Genomic DNA, 16667 nt, shown 5'->3' with positions numbered 1-16667 from the left:
ATAGTATGTATTGATTCACATGTAACATTTTGTATGTTTATTAAATGTAAAAGTATAATTTAGTGAGACAATCACTTCTTTTACTAATTGGATTTATTTTTTAAAAAGCCTTTATCTTATGGTACAAATGGAACTGAAGAAAACTTACGGTTTCTTAATGTTGTCACTATGACAAATGGGCAAAAAATGAAGTTGAAGATAGATAACACCATCAACATGATAATAAAACAGATTGATGTATTCTGCCCCTAGACTCCTCCACATTTTAAGATTTTAGAAAGAGCTCAGGAAACACGAAGCAATTCTTCCATTATTCTGTTCTGCAACAGCAGTGAAGGAATGATTGGAAGGTTCAGCGCCATTTTTCAATATTTTCATTTTATCTTCATATCCAAATTCTGCATTGGCTTAGTTAACCACAGCAACTAAATCATAATATGATTTGCTTCACTTTGCCTTGGCTCCAAATCTGGATTCTTCCAGATTATAAAACATGGTTTATAACGTGACATACTAATTGAATTATAAGTTATTTGTGATTCATTCAGCAGATCATGGTTCAGCAATCAGAATTTACTGTGAAGTATGAATCTAAAACATTACTTCTAACCTCAGGGAATGAGATATTTTATAAATCATAGTCTGAAATTTGTTTTAGCAAGCCAATAGGTAGGATTGGACATAACATTAAATTGTTGTTAATAAAAAGAATTATGATGTGTACAAGAAAAAGGGACAAAACCAAACCATAGTTTGGGATTGTATCCAAATGAACTTTGCTGACTTACTAATAGTAGGACAATTATTCTATTGTCACTATTCATAAGACAACTGAAGCAAAAGTTAGGTGATTTCTAAGTAATTTTTATAGGTTTTTAAATATTATTTGTAAAAGTAAGACTTGGAGAAGAAGCCTGAAAGTATGTGTATAATATTATTTGAAGATACTTCAAGCATTTTTGAGCTTCCTATTTTGAGTTGTAGACATAAAACTGTATCGCAGGCCCAATTGACAAAAAAAGAAGAAGCCCAGGAATGTGTTGTTTGGAAATATGTGGAAGAAGCCTTCATCCTGCAGTGAATAGACAATGGCTAAAATGATGCTGATGATGGCATAAATTGTACGTAAATAAAGAAAGAGCAATTGTAAAAATAGCCTTGAAGATGCTTTTGACCTCTTAATGGGACTATGAAGGTGTCTAAAAAAAAAAAAAACCTCTTTCCAATTTGAATCTCAGTTACAAGGAAATAGGATATATTGACTTTTGGCTAAAGACTTAATTGTGAGTTGAGAACAACTAGAAAGATTAGACCTTGGATTACTTTTCTCAATTCAGTTCTACAATTCTCAATTCTACAATTCAGTCCTCATCTCAAAGAACCAGAGCTGAGAGAATGAGAGCAGAGTATTTGCTCCAAAAGACTTAGTTCACTTCCAGTTGTTTCTATATGCTAAATCTATTTGGAAAGCAATCAAGAACATGTTAAAGTCATTCAGAAATTGTGCAGTCTCACTATGCATTCCTGTATTTCAACATCAACACAGAAGCACATTAACTAGTTAGCATCACTTAGCACATACAGGTAATTCTCAATTTATGACTACAATTGAGCCCAAAATTTCTGTTGTTAAGTGAGACATTTGTTAAGTGGGTTTTGCCCCAATTTTACAAACTTTCTGGCTAGTTGTTAAGCGAATAACTGCAGTCGATAAGTTACTAACCCAGTTTGTTAAGTGAATCTGGCTTCTTCATTGACTTTGATTGTCAGAAGGTTGTCAAATGGGATCACATGAAACTGCAATGGTCATAAATATGAACCAGTTGCCAAGCATCAGAATTTTGATTATGTTTACATTAAAGTATATTCATTCATTTATCTAATCACCTTTTGTTTACTTCTAACTTTTCACTACTATTGTGTATTAATAGTGGAATCATATAGACTAGAGGATTATAAATAGATAAATAGATGTATGAATAAGAATTAAGTTTTAATTGAAAATTAAAGTTTTAATAATGATATTACAAAAAAAATGAAACATATATTTTAAATTCTTTAAATTATTGTTATTGGTACCAGAAATGTATATTGAGATATTGAATAATATCTCAAGAAATAATGGCTGGATCTTTAATGTGGAGAGCTAAATAATGGAAATATGAATAACAAAACAGATGGAAGATGGGAAACAGAAATGTTATTACCACGTCTTTGAAAATAATAGTGATAGGAGAGGGAGTTAAAATAGGGATAGAAATAAAAGGGGAAATATATGTATAGCAATATATTAAGATATATGAAAGAGTAAGAGGAAGGTTTAGAATTAAAGAGTGATAGTAAAAGATATGGGTAAATAATATGAAATAATGAAAATGAAATGTAATAACTATGAGTAATAATACTATGTCTGTTTGTATTGAAATATATGATATTCAGGTATCACACCATTCACACAGTGATATGTATAAACAATGTAAAATTTAAAAACTTGATATATAAAAAAAGAATTTTGATTATGTTGCAATGGTCATAAGTATGGAAAAGGGTCATAAGTCACTTTTTTTCAGTGTTGTTGTAAATTTGACCAGTCAACTAAATGAACTGTTGTAAGTCAAGGGACTGCCTGTTTAAAGAATCTGAAGGTCCATTTTGTTACACTTTGTGTCGGAGTAAAACAAGAAGCATAAAGAAGAGTAAAAGGAAAAAAAAAATTGGGACATGTCCTATCCGACAAGAGAAGTGTCTTCATTTGGTTAAATTACAGGATGGTCTTTAAAATGAGTTTTTCGGGGCCAAGAAGGTGAGAATGAGTGAAGGAGAATAGGAAATGAGGAGAGGATGGTCATTGTGCATGAGAATACAAATTGAGATCGGTAGTGTATAATGTTACTTCGCTACGAGCCATGTTACCTAAATGCCACCTTCCGTAGCATCAGCAGTTTTTTTGCAGCTTTAACTTTACCAATGCCCTTGATGAGGTGCAGAGTTGTCAGTATTCTCGTAAAATCCCCTCCACAAAGACTTATTCGGTTCCCTTTATTTCCTTAAGTGAACATCTGTCTAATTGTTCACCTCCATTGCTTTAGTGCTTTCCTCGTGCTTTCTCTCTTTCCAGACAATAAACTTTATTTTCTTCATAAGAATTCCGTCTACGCAAGGTTATTAGGGAGCTCGTTGGCACCTTTTAATTTCTGGATGTTTTCCAGGAAGACTTTTTGCAGTAATTCCAATAGGTTGTACCGTGGTTTGTGCAACATAGCGAGGCAGTGTGTTCAGGTGTCTTTTTTCTTTTTCTTTTTTTAAATGTTGCCTTCTGTTTATAAACATCTGTCGAGAAAAATGTTTCTGATGAAGCTTTCCTGTTCCTTAAATCATTGTATTTCTGGACACATCAATTTTAAGGAACTGCAGTTTGCGAATGTTGGAAATTTAGATATTGTACACTGAATGGAACAGAATACAATGCTTTAGTAATGACTAAAATTACCGGCTGATGTTGGCTTCGTAAGCACAAAGATGTTGAAAGGATTATCTATAAATAAGGAACCTTGCACTTTGAATCCAACATCAACTAGAACTTCTCTGGGCAAAGCAGCCTTTCTCAGCTTCCCGTCTTCAAAAGCGCAGACTGGGGTGGGGATATTAATTAATCATGCAAGCTCGCCGTGGAGGTCACAAGCATCTACAGCTTACTCAGTGTTGTTATTGCTAAAATGGGGTATAGTAACAGTGGGATACAAGGGGAAAAAATGCTCAGAAGAATTATGAACTGGAGAATATCAATCTGGATCCTTTCCTCAAACCTGAGTTATCCCTACAAATGGAAGGGATTTGATTTGTTGTTTATTGTTAGTATTCCATTCATTTCTCATTTGGAAATGTTGTTTTATGTACACATATTTACTAGGGTAGTTGAGCTACACCATATGGTGGGGCTCTACATATTTATCTTGGATTAATCCAACATTAGAATATACTCTTACACCACAGGAGAAGACAGTGCACAGCCTAGATTATGCTTTAATTAGAGCTAACAGATGAATCTCATTCACATAAGATATAGCGGGACTGTTTTGCCTTTTGGTTATCCCAAAGGTGCTTTTCCAAAAGGCAATTGAACTTTCTTCATCTCTCCCCGCCCCCCGCCCCCCCTGTAAATAGTTTCACGTTTCATCCAAGAAGTGAAACGTTTTCAAGGAAACATTTTGGGCAACAATGATTTAATATCTCCATAGACATTTTACATTTTGGTTACAAATCCATAACCAATTTTGTGGATAGTCCCAGTCCCCCAGTATTCCAACCTCCAAACTGTCTGTTTCAAGTGTTCCAGATATGGTCTTCCGCCAAACAGCTTGAATGTCCAGTCAGCATTCCAGAGCATCCCAGAATATTCACAATGGGCTTTTTCAAAATCAAAATGTTTGGCATACATCAGGTCATTTTAATAGGGTGGCTAAGTGGCTAAGACATTGAGCTTTTTGATCAGAAAGATTGGCAGTTTGAATCCCTAGTGCTGCGTAATGGAGTGAGCTCCTGTTACTTGTCCCAGCTTCTGCCAACCTAGTAGTTCGAAAGTACGTAAAAATGCAAGTTGAAAAATAGGGACCACCTTTGGTGGGAAGGTAACAGTGTTCCGTGTGCCTTCGGTGTTTAAACATGCTGGCCACATGACCATGGATACGTCTGGACAGCGCTGGCTCTTTGGCTTTGAAACAGAGATGAACACTGCCCCCTAGAGTCAGGAATTACTAGCACATATGTGCGAGGGTAACCTTTACCTTTAAGTCATTATAAATTATGATTCCAGTTTATTGTAGCGGTTAAGGTCTAGAAACCAGGACACTGTGAGTTCTAGTTCTTGCCTTTGACATGAAGATAGCCAGTCCCTCTCTTCAGCCCTAGGAAAGAATAAATGGCAAACCACTTCTGAAAAATCTTACCAAGAAAACTGCAACAACTAGACAGGGAAGACACCAGGAGCCGCCATCAACTCAAAAGGACACATATGCAAAACAAACTCATTTTAAAACTCTACTTCAGAATTTTAAAATAAAAGCGGGGCAACAATAAAACAACACTAAAACTTTCATTAATCTTTGTGCACCATATGTGGCTTACTCAGTGACAGACTCTGTAGATTTTTTTTAACCAATGCAAAATCTGCATTTAAAAAAAATATACATAGAACAACCCATAGTGATAGCTTCCTTCTCAAGACCGCAAGCCCAATTATTAGATGTTTGACATGCAGTTAATGTTTTAGAAAAAATTCTATGTGCGTTATAGCATGTATTTAAAAAAAATAAAAATAAACCAAGACCAAGATTGTGCTACAGTCTGAATCTAGTTACTGGCAGTGGAAGCTGCCCATGTACTATCTTAGGAGATAGTACTTTGTGCCACATATAATCTTGATTCTCTCCCCCCCCCCCCCCCCATTGTAATAAATAAATGTTTGGGCTTCCCTGGAAAAAGAAAGAAAGAAGATAGTGGTTACTATATAATAAAAATGAACCACTTGTCATCACTGCAGCTAACATTTATCAGCCTATTTGTAGGTGCTCTTTCTTTCTCTATGTATAATATAGAACATAATTTGTCACTTTGTAAATACATTCCACTCTAAATCCCTGCCAGCATCTGTTAGAGTTTGAAGGATTAATGTGCAATGCAGCGCACGCCTGTGCTTTCAGGCAAAACTATTGCTTACAATCATGAACCCTGGGAAGAGGGAGAAAAGAGAGAGAGAGCTGGAGAGAGCCCCTTTCATATTTGGTTAAACATATTTGTCCTTTGGACATGCTCCAATCTATACTTGTCATCTGCACAAGTGGTATTCAATGTCTCTACAGCTGGAAAACCTCCTAGTTTTCCACCAATTGCAAGCAAATTGGTTCGCTTGTCTTCTGGTGGGCACTGCACAATGCTGCATACAGCCAGCCAGCTTTTCATTGAATTAATTCTTTGAGAAGCTGAACACCTTGCATTTTCCAAAGGTTTAAAATGGTTTTATTCCGGGGTGTTCTTCTTCTTTTTCTTTTAATTCTAGAATGCATGCAAGGAATTAAGGAACAGACACAACTAAACCACCAGTAAAATTCTACATGTCTTTCAGGGTACATGGGTGGAAATCTAGAGTTAGTATGAGTAGTCGTGTTTGCAGAAATAAACCATGATGGCTTCTCCATTCCAGTCAAGGTGCAATTGGCTTGAAGGGCACATAATGCTACATGCAACGGCAGCTTCACCGAAATCCCTTGGTATTATTTTATTTGCAAGCGGTACTTTAGTTTTAACAGGGACACGGGGGCTCAATGGCTAAGACACTGAGTTGTCGATCAGAAAGGTCGGCAGTTCAGCAGTTTGAATCCCTAGCGCCGCGTAATGGAGTGAGCTCCCATTACTGTCTCAGCTACTGCCAACCTAGCCGTTCGAATGCATGTAAAAATGCAAGTAGAAAAATAGTGACCACCGTTGGTGGGAAGGTAACAGCGTTCCTTGCACCTTTTGCATTTATTCATGCCGGCCACATGACCACAGAGACGTCTTCGGACAGCGCTGGCTCTTCAGCTTTGAAATGGAGATGAGCACTGTCCTCTAGAGCAGGAAATTACTAGCATGTGCAGGAGACTCCTTTACCTTACTTTAGTTTATTTTAGTTTAAAATTCTACTAATATTTTAGTTTATAATACTACTTTGAAAAAAAAAGATTTAAAAACCCTTAAAAATTAGTAAAGACATGTCCATAAATTTTAAACCTTATATTGCATTTGTGGAAGTCAGACTTAGTTCTCTCAAATGTTGCGACCATTACAGAAAGAAAGGACAAACCGGACCTCTTTGCTCTTTGGAGATCTATGGTCCATAACTCTATGAAGATACATTTAAGAACACTATTTTAACATAATATAATATTCCTACTGATATTATTCTGCTTTACACGATATACATTTCTTTAAAAGCATTTTGCTAGCCAGGGATAATCACCAAAATAAAAATGCTGCACTGTGGCTCATTATAGACTATGTAATCTAAATTTAATTGGTCTATATCTATTTTAATTTTTCCCCTTTAAATATGGTTGGAAATATGTCTTTGCAGTACTTAAAATATTGATTAAAGATAAGCAACTGTTAAAAATATTGTCATACATGTGCTGAGTTTTGTTGGGTTCCACTCGGTGAAACTCTAATAGTTGCATGAGGTCTTTAAAATTATAAAAATAAAATCTATACTATCATTTAGTTTTGGAAAAAGAAGATTGCAGTTCTTCTTGATGTTTCTTGAAGAACATCATTCCCCTTTTAGTGGTGGATAAGGTGGATCTGAAGAAATAGGTTAATCCCACGAATAGGTAAAGGTAAAGGTTCCCCTCGCACATATGTGCTAGTCGTTCCCGACTCTACGGAGTGCTGCTCATCTCTATTTCGAAGCCAAAGAGCCAGCGCTGTCCGAAGACATCTCTATGGTCATGTGGCCGGCATGATTAAATGCTGAAGGCGCATGGAACGCTGTTGCCTTCCCACCAAAGGTGGTTCCTATTTTTCTGCTTGCATTTTTACATGCTTTCTGCTAGGTTGGCAGAAGCTGGGTTAAGTAACGGGAGCTTACTCTGTTATGTGGCACTAGGCATTCAAACTGCCGACCAGCCTAACTTTCTGATTGACAAGTTCAGCATTTTAGCCACTGAGCCACTTCATCCCTATCCCATGAATATTCCATAGTAAACCTCCCAATGTCATAAAGATATTAGATGTCAGCTACTGAAACTGCTTACCAAGCTGTTGTTCAGTAGGCTTGCATTGTTGTTAAAACACTCCACGCAAAATGTGAAATGTCTTTTTATGAAAATAGCCGGGACGTTGAGTAAAACAAGAAAAATGAGCCCAGAATTATTCCATACACTAAATGAAGCTCAGTAAGTTATCTCAGTTGCGGTGAAGGAAACGATTCCAAAACCTGACCCGACATATTTTCAGTTGGCCTGAACGTATTTGCACCATCTGATTCATGTGCATGCGCCCCACACAGAGATCTGAAAGGTAATCTCATCAACTTCATAAATACATGCATGGCTTAGAAAGCCTGCCTGACATAAATACTCCCCCGTAGCAAGGGCATGCATTAAGGATTATAATATTTACAGTTCCAAACTGGAATGAAAACATTTCCTTGTCTTTATCTGTCTTAGACAGTGATCATTATCACGACCTACTGCTGGACATTCTTGGCTGCGATTACGAATGCCTCAAAATCGCCATGTGTTATTCTAATGGTGCATTTCGGTCTGGATTTCATGTCTTTGTGCTTCTTCAAGTATTTTAGGCTTGGTGTCCATTCAACTTGTATTCTGACGGGTTATCTATATCAGTAGCTATTTAGCATCAAATTCCCCTTGGCTTCTATCCCCCCTCCTTTGCAGCCTTTCCTTCTTAAACACATTTTATCTCTTGGACTATAAATATGATTTCCTCCGTCTTGCCTTCTGTGTTTCCCAGGTGTAGGTGGCTGGAATTTGCTTTATTAAACTGGAGGATAAGCTTTCTTCTCCACCACTCAAAAGAGACATGTTTGAGTGGTATACTATTTAGGATTTACTTTGGGGGTGGGGGAGGTGAGGAAGGCAGGGTGGGGTGTATGAACTAAAGCTTTTAAATACCTGAAAATGTACACTGCCTATCCATGGAGAATATAATTATGTACTAAATTAGCTAATGTCCACTCTGTGCTTTTTAAAAGTACATCTTACATTTCCTCTGCTGCCTTCCACCAGCACTTATATAAGTTATAGGAACTGCAGTTTATTTATTAAGAGTCTTCAACTGTGTATAAAACTCTAAGCAGACCAAGTAATGGTATTTGCTGAAGGATTCTTTATCATGTGAATTTACCTTTAGTCATCTATTATTTATTTCAGCTCTTTTATATGCCATTATAATAAATATTATGACAGAAAGCTTTTATGCTTCAACTTATTATAGTTCTCTTCCCTTCTTTGCAGTCCTTCAGGAAAATGTAACCACACTTTACCTATATTTAATGTAAATCATCCCTTGCATTAGAATGAAAAATACCTATGAAAAAGGCTCCTTCAGTGTCGAGACATAAATGCACAATCATGTTTACTGCCAAACTACTGTAGCATGCAGTGTTCATTTTTAAACAATCTTTAAGCTGTAAACTGAATACATTGCCTATTATGAAATTGCTAGCTTTCTGAATGTTTTAACTTTTCTGGTTAAAACTTCTGACTCGATAAGCATTTTTCTAAGCATGAGCACAAAATATTGCCAATTATATTCTAAACAGTTTTAATAGATTTGCTCTATGTAAACACGGAATGTTTTGGGAATTAAATGAGAATGTTGTCTACAGCGCCTGTTCTCCCTAGCATTGGATGGGTTGGTGGTGCTGGAGGACAATAGCTACAAACGGTGTGTAAGAATTAAATTTGATTTTGCATATCATCAATCATGTAGTAAACAAACAAACCTCCTTGAATGAATGTTTTCCTTTGGCAATGCATTTCACTTTGATGAAGAATAGTGATTTAATGAAGAAGATGTAATTAAATATGGCATTCATTTAATGAGCAATTCAAGTCCACAGAAAGTGGAGTCACAATGAACTGAGTAATTTTCTTTAATGCTATCTTGTAGTAGTGTCACTAACTTTCTAAAACTTAATATAAGGAAAATAATATTTCATGATCACGTGCAACATGAATCCTGTATGGCTGGAAAACATGCAGGATCTAGCAAGCCCCCAGAATCTCTGCAACTCTCTGATGCCAGTACTGCAATCTGCTAGTAGATTCTTCAAGGAGTGGAGAGGTAAACCTGCCCACATTAGTGACTTCTCCAAAGAATGTTAAATATAATATATTTGGATATGTTTAGTGCAGATAGATTAATTATGGTCACCAGGAATTGAAAGACGAATGGTAGCTGGAGGGGGGGGGGATTGACTAATTTCTACCTTCCTGAATGGCACTAGATCTCTTCTTCCTCGTGGTATCTTGAGGGGCAGGATCTGTCCAAGGTTCCATCAGAAGATTTCAGCAGACTCCCAACAGTGCATGTGAGCATCATGACAATAGCAATAGCACTTAGACTTATATACCGCTTCATAGTGCTTTCACAGCCCTCTCTAAGCGGTTTCCAGAGTCAGCCTATTGCCCCCAACGATCTGGGTCCTCATTTTATCCACCTTGGAAGGATGGAAGGCTGAGTCAAGCTTGAGCCTGGTGAGATTCGATCTGCATGTTTATATTTCAGTTGAGTCCCATCATTTTTTACATTAGGGGCAAAAACTACATGAAACTATTTGAAACTCTGCAAAACAGTAATATTTGATGATATATATTATTCGACCAACATACAATAGCAATAGCACTTAGACTTGTATACCGCTTCATAGTGCTTTTACAGGCTTCTCTAAGCAGTTTACAGAGTCAGCATATTGCCCCCTAACAATCTGGGTCCTTATTTTACCCACCTCAGAAGGTTGGAAGGCTGAGTTAACCTTGAGCCGGTGAGATTTGAACTGCAGTTAGCAGTCAGCTGAAGTAGCCTGCAGTACTGCACTCTAACCACTGCGCCACCTCGGTTCAATCATGGATTGTTCAATGTTGCAGTTATAAAAAGAATGTGTTTGTGTGTGTGTGTGTGTGTGTGTGTGTTCTTTATATATATATAAAGAATATAAATCCTTCAATTTTCCACTAGTCATTTAGAATGAAAGAAGCTTCTTGGATGAGAAGCGAAACATTTTCAAAGGGGGAAAAAATCAAGAAAGTCCAGTTGCCTTTTGAAAAAAAGGACCTTTGGGACAACCATGACCTGTATGATTGAGATTCTTCACAGATAGTTGCAGCTATAGCTTAAAGAGCGGAGGTATAGTCTGTGCGACTCCCATAAACATCTAATTGAATATAACTAGCACAGTTGTGTTCAGTAAAATGTTCCCTCATTTTAGAAGAGTTTTTGTAGCCCAGTTCAAAGATAAAAGCTAAATTTAAGTGGAATATTAGATGCCGGAGTTTATATATTCTTTTTCTTCATTTCCCCTGGTTATGTGAAGATAAGACACATTCATTCCTGCTTTTATGTGCACCAAACAAGAATGGTGACTCAAGAAGTGCTTTGATAACAATCTGGAATAGCTAGTTAAAAGGAGTGAGTGTTTTTGATCTGTGTGGTTATGGTCAGAATTGAAGAGTGAACGAGCGAGCTAATTCATCAGAAACAAACGAAATCCATGATTTCAAATGAACCTTTCTACAAAACTTTCCAAGTCCACCCTGCTGTTTCCCCCCTTAAAGTTACTTGATTATTAAATGATGATGAAACTGCATCACTTTCGCACAAGTGGTGCAGGTACACATGCATGCAGATAGCTACAATTTATTTATGTATTTTATTATTATTATTCATCTTAGAGATGTTCTATAGAAGGATATGGCTTAAAACAAGTTTCTTTTACTCTTTCTTATATATCATTCCCAGAAACACCATATTTAGTAGCAAACTGTTTCAAAAGTGAAGTTCAGTGGAGTTTGCATAGGAAAACTTTGTGGTGACATTTCTGTAGAATGTCCTATTGCCCTAGGACAGGGGTGTCAAACTCAAAGTCCATGGGCCAGATCCAGTCTGCAGGGTGCTTAGATCTGGCCCATGGGGCCACCCTGGAAACAGCGAAGGACCAGCCCATGGTGCCTCTGCCAGTGAAAACAGAGCTCGGGAGGGTCATATGCGGCCTTCACAAGCTCCGTTTTAACTGTCAGAGGTTTGCAGGAGGCCATCCCAGCCAAAAACGGAGTTTGGGAGCCCGTTTTTGCTGGCACAGCTCTTGGGCCACTAAAGGCAACCCCCCCATGCGAGTGATGTCAAGCTGGCCATGTCCATCTTGGCCATGCCCCACAGCTCCCCAAAGGTCAAACACAACCCTTATGCAGCCTTCAATGAAATCAAGTCTGACACCCCTGCTCTAGGGGAATCTAGTCTCTTAATCTGGATAGTAATTTCTAATGGACTTCCAGACATAAACGAGCCGTAGAGGCACACGCATGTAGACCAAAATGTTTGTTAAAATACTATCACTTAAGGCTTCATAACACAAAACATCATGTAATATTAAAACAATATGGGATGAAATTATAAGGTTATCTGTACAATAACCTTATGACATTAGTGGAGAGCTTGAAGGATGCTGTTAAGTCATCTTTTTTTAAGTTACTGATTGTAGATTACTGTTTCTATTATAAACCTGAAATATTGAAAAAGCTAGAAGTACAAGAAAAAGAAAAAAGGAGAAAAAATTAAACAAAGCTATAAATAAGATCTTCTTCATAGCAGTTATAAGTACCCTTATATTTTAACCTCTCTCGTTCTCTCTAAGGTTACATCATGATTCTCTTCTTTCTATAATCTATCCTGTCTAACCATCAAAGACCTTAAATCACAATTTTATTTTTATGTTTATGCAAAAAGTCCATAAGGGCTATTAAATTATTATATGACGCTGCTCAATGCTCAAATAAAAGTTTATTGATTGATTAAACCATTATAAGGTTGTTGTTGGGGATTTTTGCTACAAAGAGCATCAATAAGACTCAAAAGAATAGTTTAAATATATACTAGTCTTTATGAATAGGGAGAACAGCTTGTAAACGTAAGTTAATGAGGGGTTAAAAAGCCCAGATTTGTGAAGATTTAATGACATTTTTGAACTATATAGGCCAGTGGTCATTGTATATGTTTCTTTCTTTATCATTTATGTATGTTCATGAATGGTTCCCTAGAAACTCTCATTGTTATTTTTATTATGATTTGAATGTGTGACCTTTCAAAGCCTTCTCCTTTTGGTGCCTGAGAAACACTCCCACAGAAGGTGGCTCTTCTCACTAACCTTTGTTGTGCTAAATCTACAAAGCTGTAGAAATTCAGATTAATTTAACAGTTGGGGATGGGGAAAAGGAACCCTAGCTGTCTTCACAATAGAAAGTATTCTATTTTTCCAAAGTAAGCAGGGATTCAGGTTATTGCCTGAAATGTCAGACTACAAACTATATTCATTGCTTGGGTGATCTACATTTCCAAGTTACCCATTGATTGATCTTTTTTTCATATTTGTATTCAAAACGATGCTATGGGGCACTGCACACCAGAACAACTAGACACAAGGGCAGTTTTTCCCCGAATGCCATCACTCTGTTAAACAACTAATCCCCACAACACTGTAAAATTTTCTACTAAGACTGCATTGCTATTCTTCTTTTCTTCCTTCCTAGCACCTATCTCTTTCCTAGTACCTATCTCCTTCCACTTATGACTATAACCATGTTGCTTGTATCTTTAAATTTTATATTGTTTTATTTCTTTCCTAGTATAATTTGATTGCTTATTAGTAACCTATGACTATCACTAAGTGTTGTATCTTGATGAATGTATTCTATTTTATTTTTCTTTATGTACAGTGGGAGCATATGCACCAAAGATAAATTCCTTCTGTGTCCAAATCACACTTGGCCAATAAAGAATTCTGTTCTGTTCTGTTCTGTTCTATTCTATTTATTCTATTCTATTCTATTCTATTCTACTCTACTCTACTCTACTCTACTCTACTCTACTCTACTCTACTCTACTCTACTCTACTCTACTCTACTCTACTCTACTCTCAAGCACAGCCTCTTTTTCTCAGTTCTAACTTGTGGAAGGAGTAAAGGAGGGAAGGAACACCCAAGCCGACACTTTCGCTCTCTATTCCCTTCATAATATCGCAAATGCTGTCTCTTCGGTTTCAAAACCAGCAGGAGAGACCTGCAACGTTGCCCAGAATGAGCAAAAGCATTACCTGAGTAATAGTGTGTGGACTTGAATCACTGTTCCCAAGAGCATGCTAAGTAACAGCTTGTGGTTTAATCTGTTGAACTGCTTGATGTTTTTTGACCCCTTGTTGTCCTTGTGTTTGTAGCAGCCTTTTTATTTTCTCCTTGGAGACGGAAAACAGAGTGTTGTACCTTTTAAAGGAAAGAGAGAGAGGGGGAAAAAGGCATTATTTTTCTCCTTCTGCACCAGAAACTCGCTGGTTGTGTCTGTTTTGTGTATTGCAAAATTGTTTTGGCCAAGTGAAGGCAGGATTGAGTTAGGATGATGAAGTTTGGAGCAGTTTACCTTGAGTTTGTATCTATTGTTTGCCCATGTATTATTGCGGTTGAAGTAGTCATTGATAGGTAGGACATTGTAGCAGACAATTTTGCATACTATGCTTAGGTCAAACCATAGGTGGCGTAGTTCCAGGTTGTCCAAGCCCAAAATTTCAAGCCTGGTGGCATAAGGGATTCTATTGTGAGCAGAGGAGTGGTGGACTCTTCTCGTGAAATACCTCTGGACTCGCTTGATTGTATTAATGTCTGATATACAGTGTGGATTCGAGGCAGAAGAGCTGTATTCAAGAATTGGTCTGGCAAACATTTTGTATGCCCTAGTTTGCAGTACAATGTTACTGGAGAAGAAGCTTTGCAAAATTAGGTTAACAACTCTTAATGCCTTTTTGGCAATGCTGTTACAGTGAGCTCTGGGGCTTAGATTGTTTGTGATGAATACTCCTTGGTCCTTGACCGAGTGAGGGTCGTCTACGAGGTCGTATCCACCCAGCTTGTATTTGGTGTTCTGATTTTTGTTGCCAATGTGTAAGACACAGCATTTGTTGGTTGAGATTTGGATGATGATGATGACGACGACATATTATGTAACTGTGGAATTGTTTGCGCCATCTGAGCACTGGGATCTTCAGAGAAAGGCTTTGCTTGCCAAAGTTGAATGTCTAGGTCAATACAGGGGAAATAATAAGATGTCCCTTCTATCACTCCATAGTTAAATGTCTACTTTTATGAGGAAGTACGTTTCAGAAATTGGTTCCGTGGAAAATTAATAATGTGTTCCAATTGCAAGGTTTAATTATTAGCAAGATGAAGATCAAATCTCTTGAGATTCTCCACAATGGCCTAATCTACCTGACTGGTTTCAATCTGGGTAACATAACATTAAAATAATTGCAGAGATAAAGAGGAATGGTAAGAAACGTCACTGAATTAGAAAAAACATTCTAGTCAAACATAATTCAGAATATTTTCTGGGAAGTATTTATAAATGGCTGGAGAAGAATGATTCAGAGCCTGGACATGCAAAAGAGTTTATGATTAAATAGGTACAGAATTTGAATGCAGTAATAGAAGTGCAGCAGTGGAAATTTCAGAGGAAAAAGAACATTAAATTTCCTCTGAGTATTATACTTAGAGGAAATTGATATAAGATATTTTATTATTGGCATATTATTCCAGTCCTGATGGCTAAAATGAACAATTTGTTTTCTAAAAATTGATGAAAAATGTAATGTTCCATCATTTTTTAAATATTTGTTAGCAATATTGTAAAGCACAACAATTCAGGAAAATAATGCACAGTAGAATGAAATCAATCTTAAGAGATGAATTTAAGCTGTTTTATTAAATTGGATAAACCATTCATTATTTTAAATTATGCTGAATTAGCTTTGTATATGCTGACTACAGTAAGGATACTATATGTTTTGGTAACATACATTTTAGAAAGATTGATTAATAAAATGCCTGGTTAATTCTTTGCTCTGTGCCTTATGACAATTATTTTTTCTATATATAGACTCTATATTTTCCCGCTTCATTGGAAAATTAGTGTGAACTTTCACAATTGGTTCAATTTATTATCATTTTGGTTGGTGGTTTTTTATGTGTTTCTGATCTTTATTTTTTAGCTCCATGCTTAGTAGTTATTTTTACTTTTTAAAAAAATGAGAAATACATTCAGTTGTTATGTAATTAGTTAGGTATTGGAAAACTGTAACCTCCATGACATTTTCAGATCCCCTGTTTAAAAGGTAAAGGTTCCCCTCGCACATAGGTGCTAGTCGTTCCCAACTCTAGTGGGCGGTGCTCATCTCCGTTTCAAAGCATGTGACCAGCATGACTAAATGCCGAAGCTGCATGGAACGCTGTTACCCCTTCCCAACAAAGGTGGTCCCTATTTTTCTACTTGCATTTTTACATGCTTTCTAACTGCTAGGTTAGAAGAAGCTGGGACAAGTAACAGGAGCTCACTCCATTATGTAGCACTAGGGATTTGAACCGCCGAACTGTCGACCTTTCTGATCAACAAACTCAGCGACTTAGCTACCATGTCCCTGTTTACTTATTTAAATTTTAGTTTCTTACTTTTTATTTTTGTGTTTATTTATATTCTTTGTTTGGTGGGGTCATAATGGCTCAGCGGTTAAAAGATGCCCAGGTTTGAGGCCTGAGCGCAGCACAATGGGCTGAGCTCCCATTACTTGCCCCCACCTAGCAATTCAAAAGCATACACTTGCAAGTAGATAAATAGGTACCAAATTGCCGGCCACATGACTGCTGAAAGAGTCTTTGAACAATGGTAGCTCCCTTGGCTAAAAAATGAGATGAGTATCAATTTCTAGAATCGGACATGACTGGACATGGGGAAACATTTACTTTTATATTCTTCCTTTGAAATGTTTAATAAAAAATCTGTAGCCTCTGAATTGGATATTTTTCTATCTTGATTTGAATTATTTAAATAATTTTCTGTTCCTAAATCAACCAGTCATA

At 36.8% G+C, this 16667-nt stretch overlaps 1 protein-coding gene and 1 long non-coding RNA gene across 7 annotated transcripts in view; one reads left to right on the top strand and one right to left on the bottom strand.

Annotated features, from left to right (window-relative positions):
• Positions 1–16667, top strand: part of WWOX (WW domain containing oxidoreductase) — a 576922-nt gene that overhangs the window by 118998 nt on the left and 441257 nt on the right. The window lies entirely within an intron of this gene.
• The window catches only part of LOC148042769 (uncharacterized), a 52156-nt gene that overhangs the window by 6451 nt on the left and 29038 nt on the right, over positions 1–16667 (bottom strand). For 3 of the 4 annotated variants that reach the window (XR_015698437.1, XR_015698436.1, XR_015698438.1), the window contains one exon: positions 13862–14027. This is a non-coding gene — a long non-coding RNA (uncharacterized LOC148042769). Of the gene's footprint in view, positions 1–4882; positions 4905–13861; positions 14028–16667 lie in introns of those variants that run through there. The other variant, XR_015698439.1, reaches the window with a different exon arrangement.

This window comes from Thamnophis sirtalis, unplaced genomic scaffold (genome assembly GCF_051295495.1).
Source record: "Thamnophis sirtalis isolate CommonGarterSnake01/CBP01778 unplaced genomic scaffold, rThaSir2_p1.2 scaffold_14, whole genome shotgun sequence".
NCBI lineage: Eukaryota > Metazoa > Chordata > Lepidosauria > Squamata > Natricidae > Thamnophis > Thamnophis sirtalis.
This window is presented reverse-complemented; position numbering and strand designations above follow the sequence as displayed.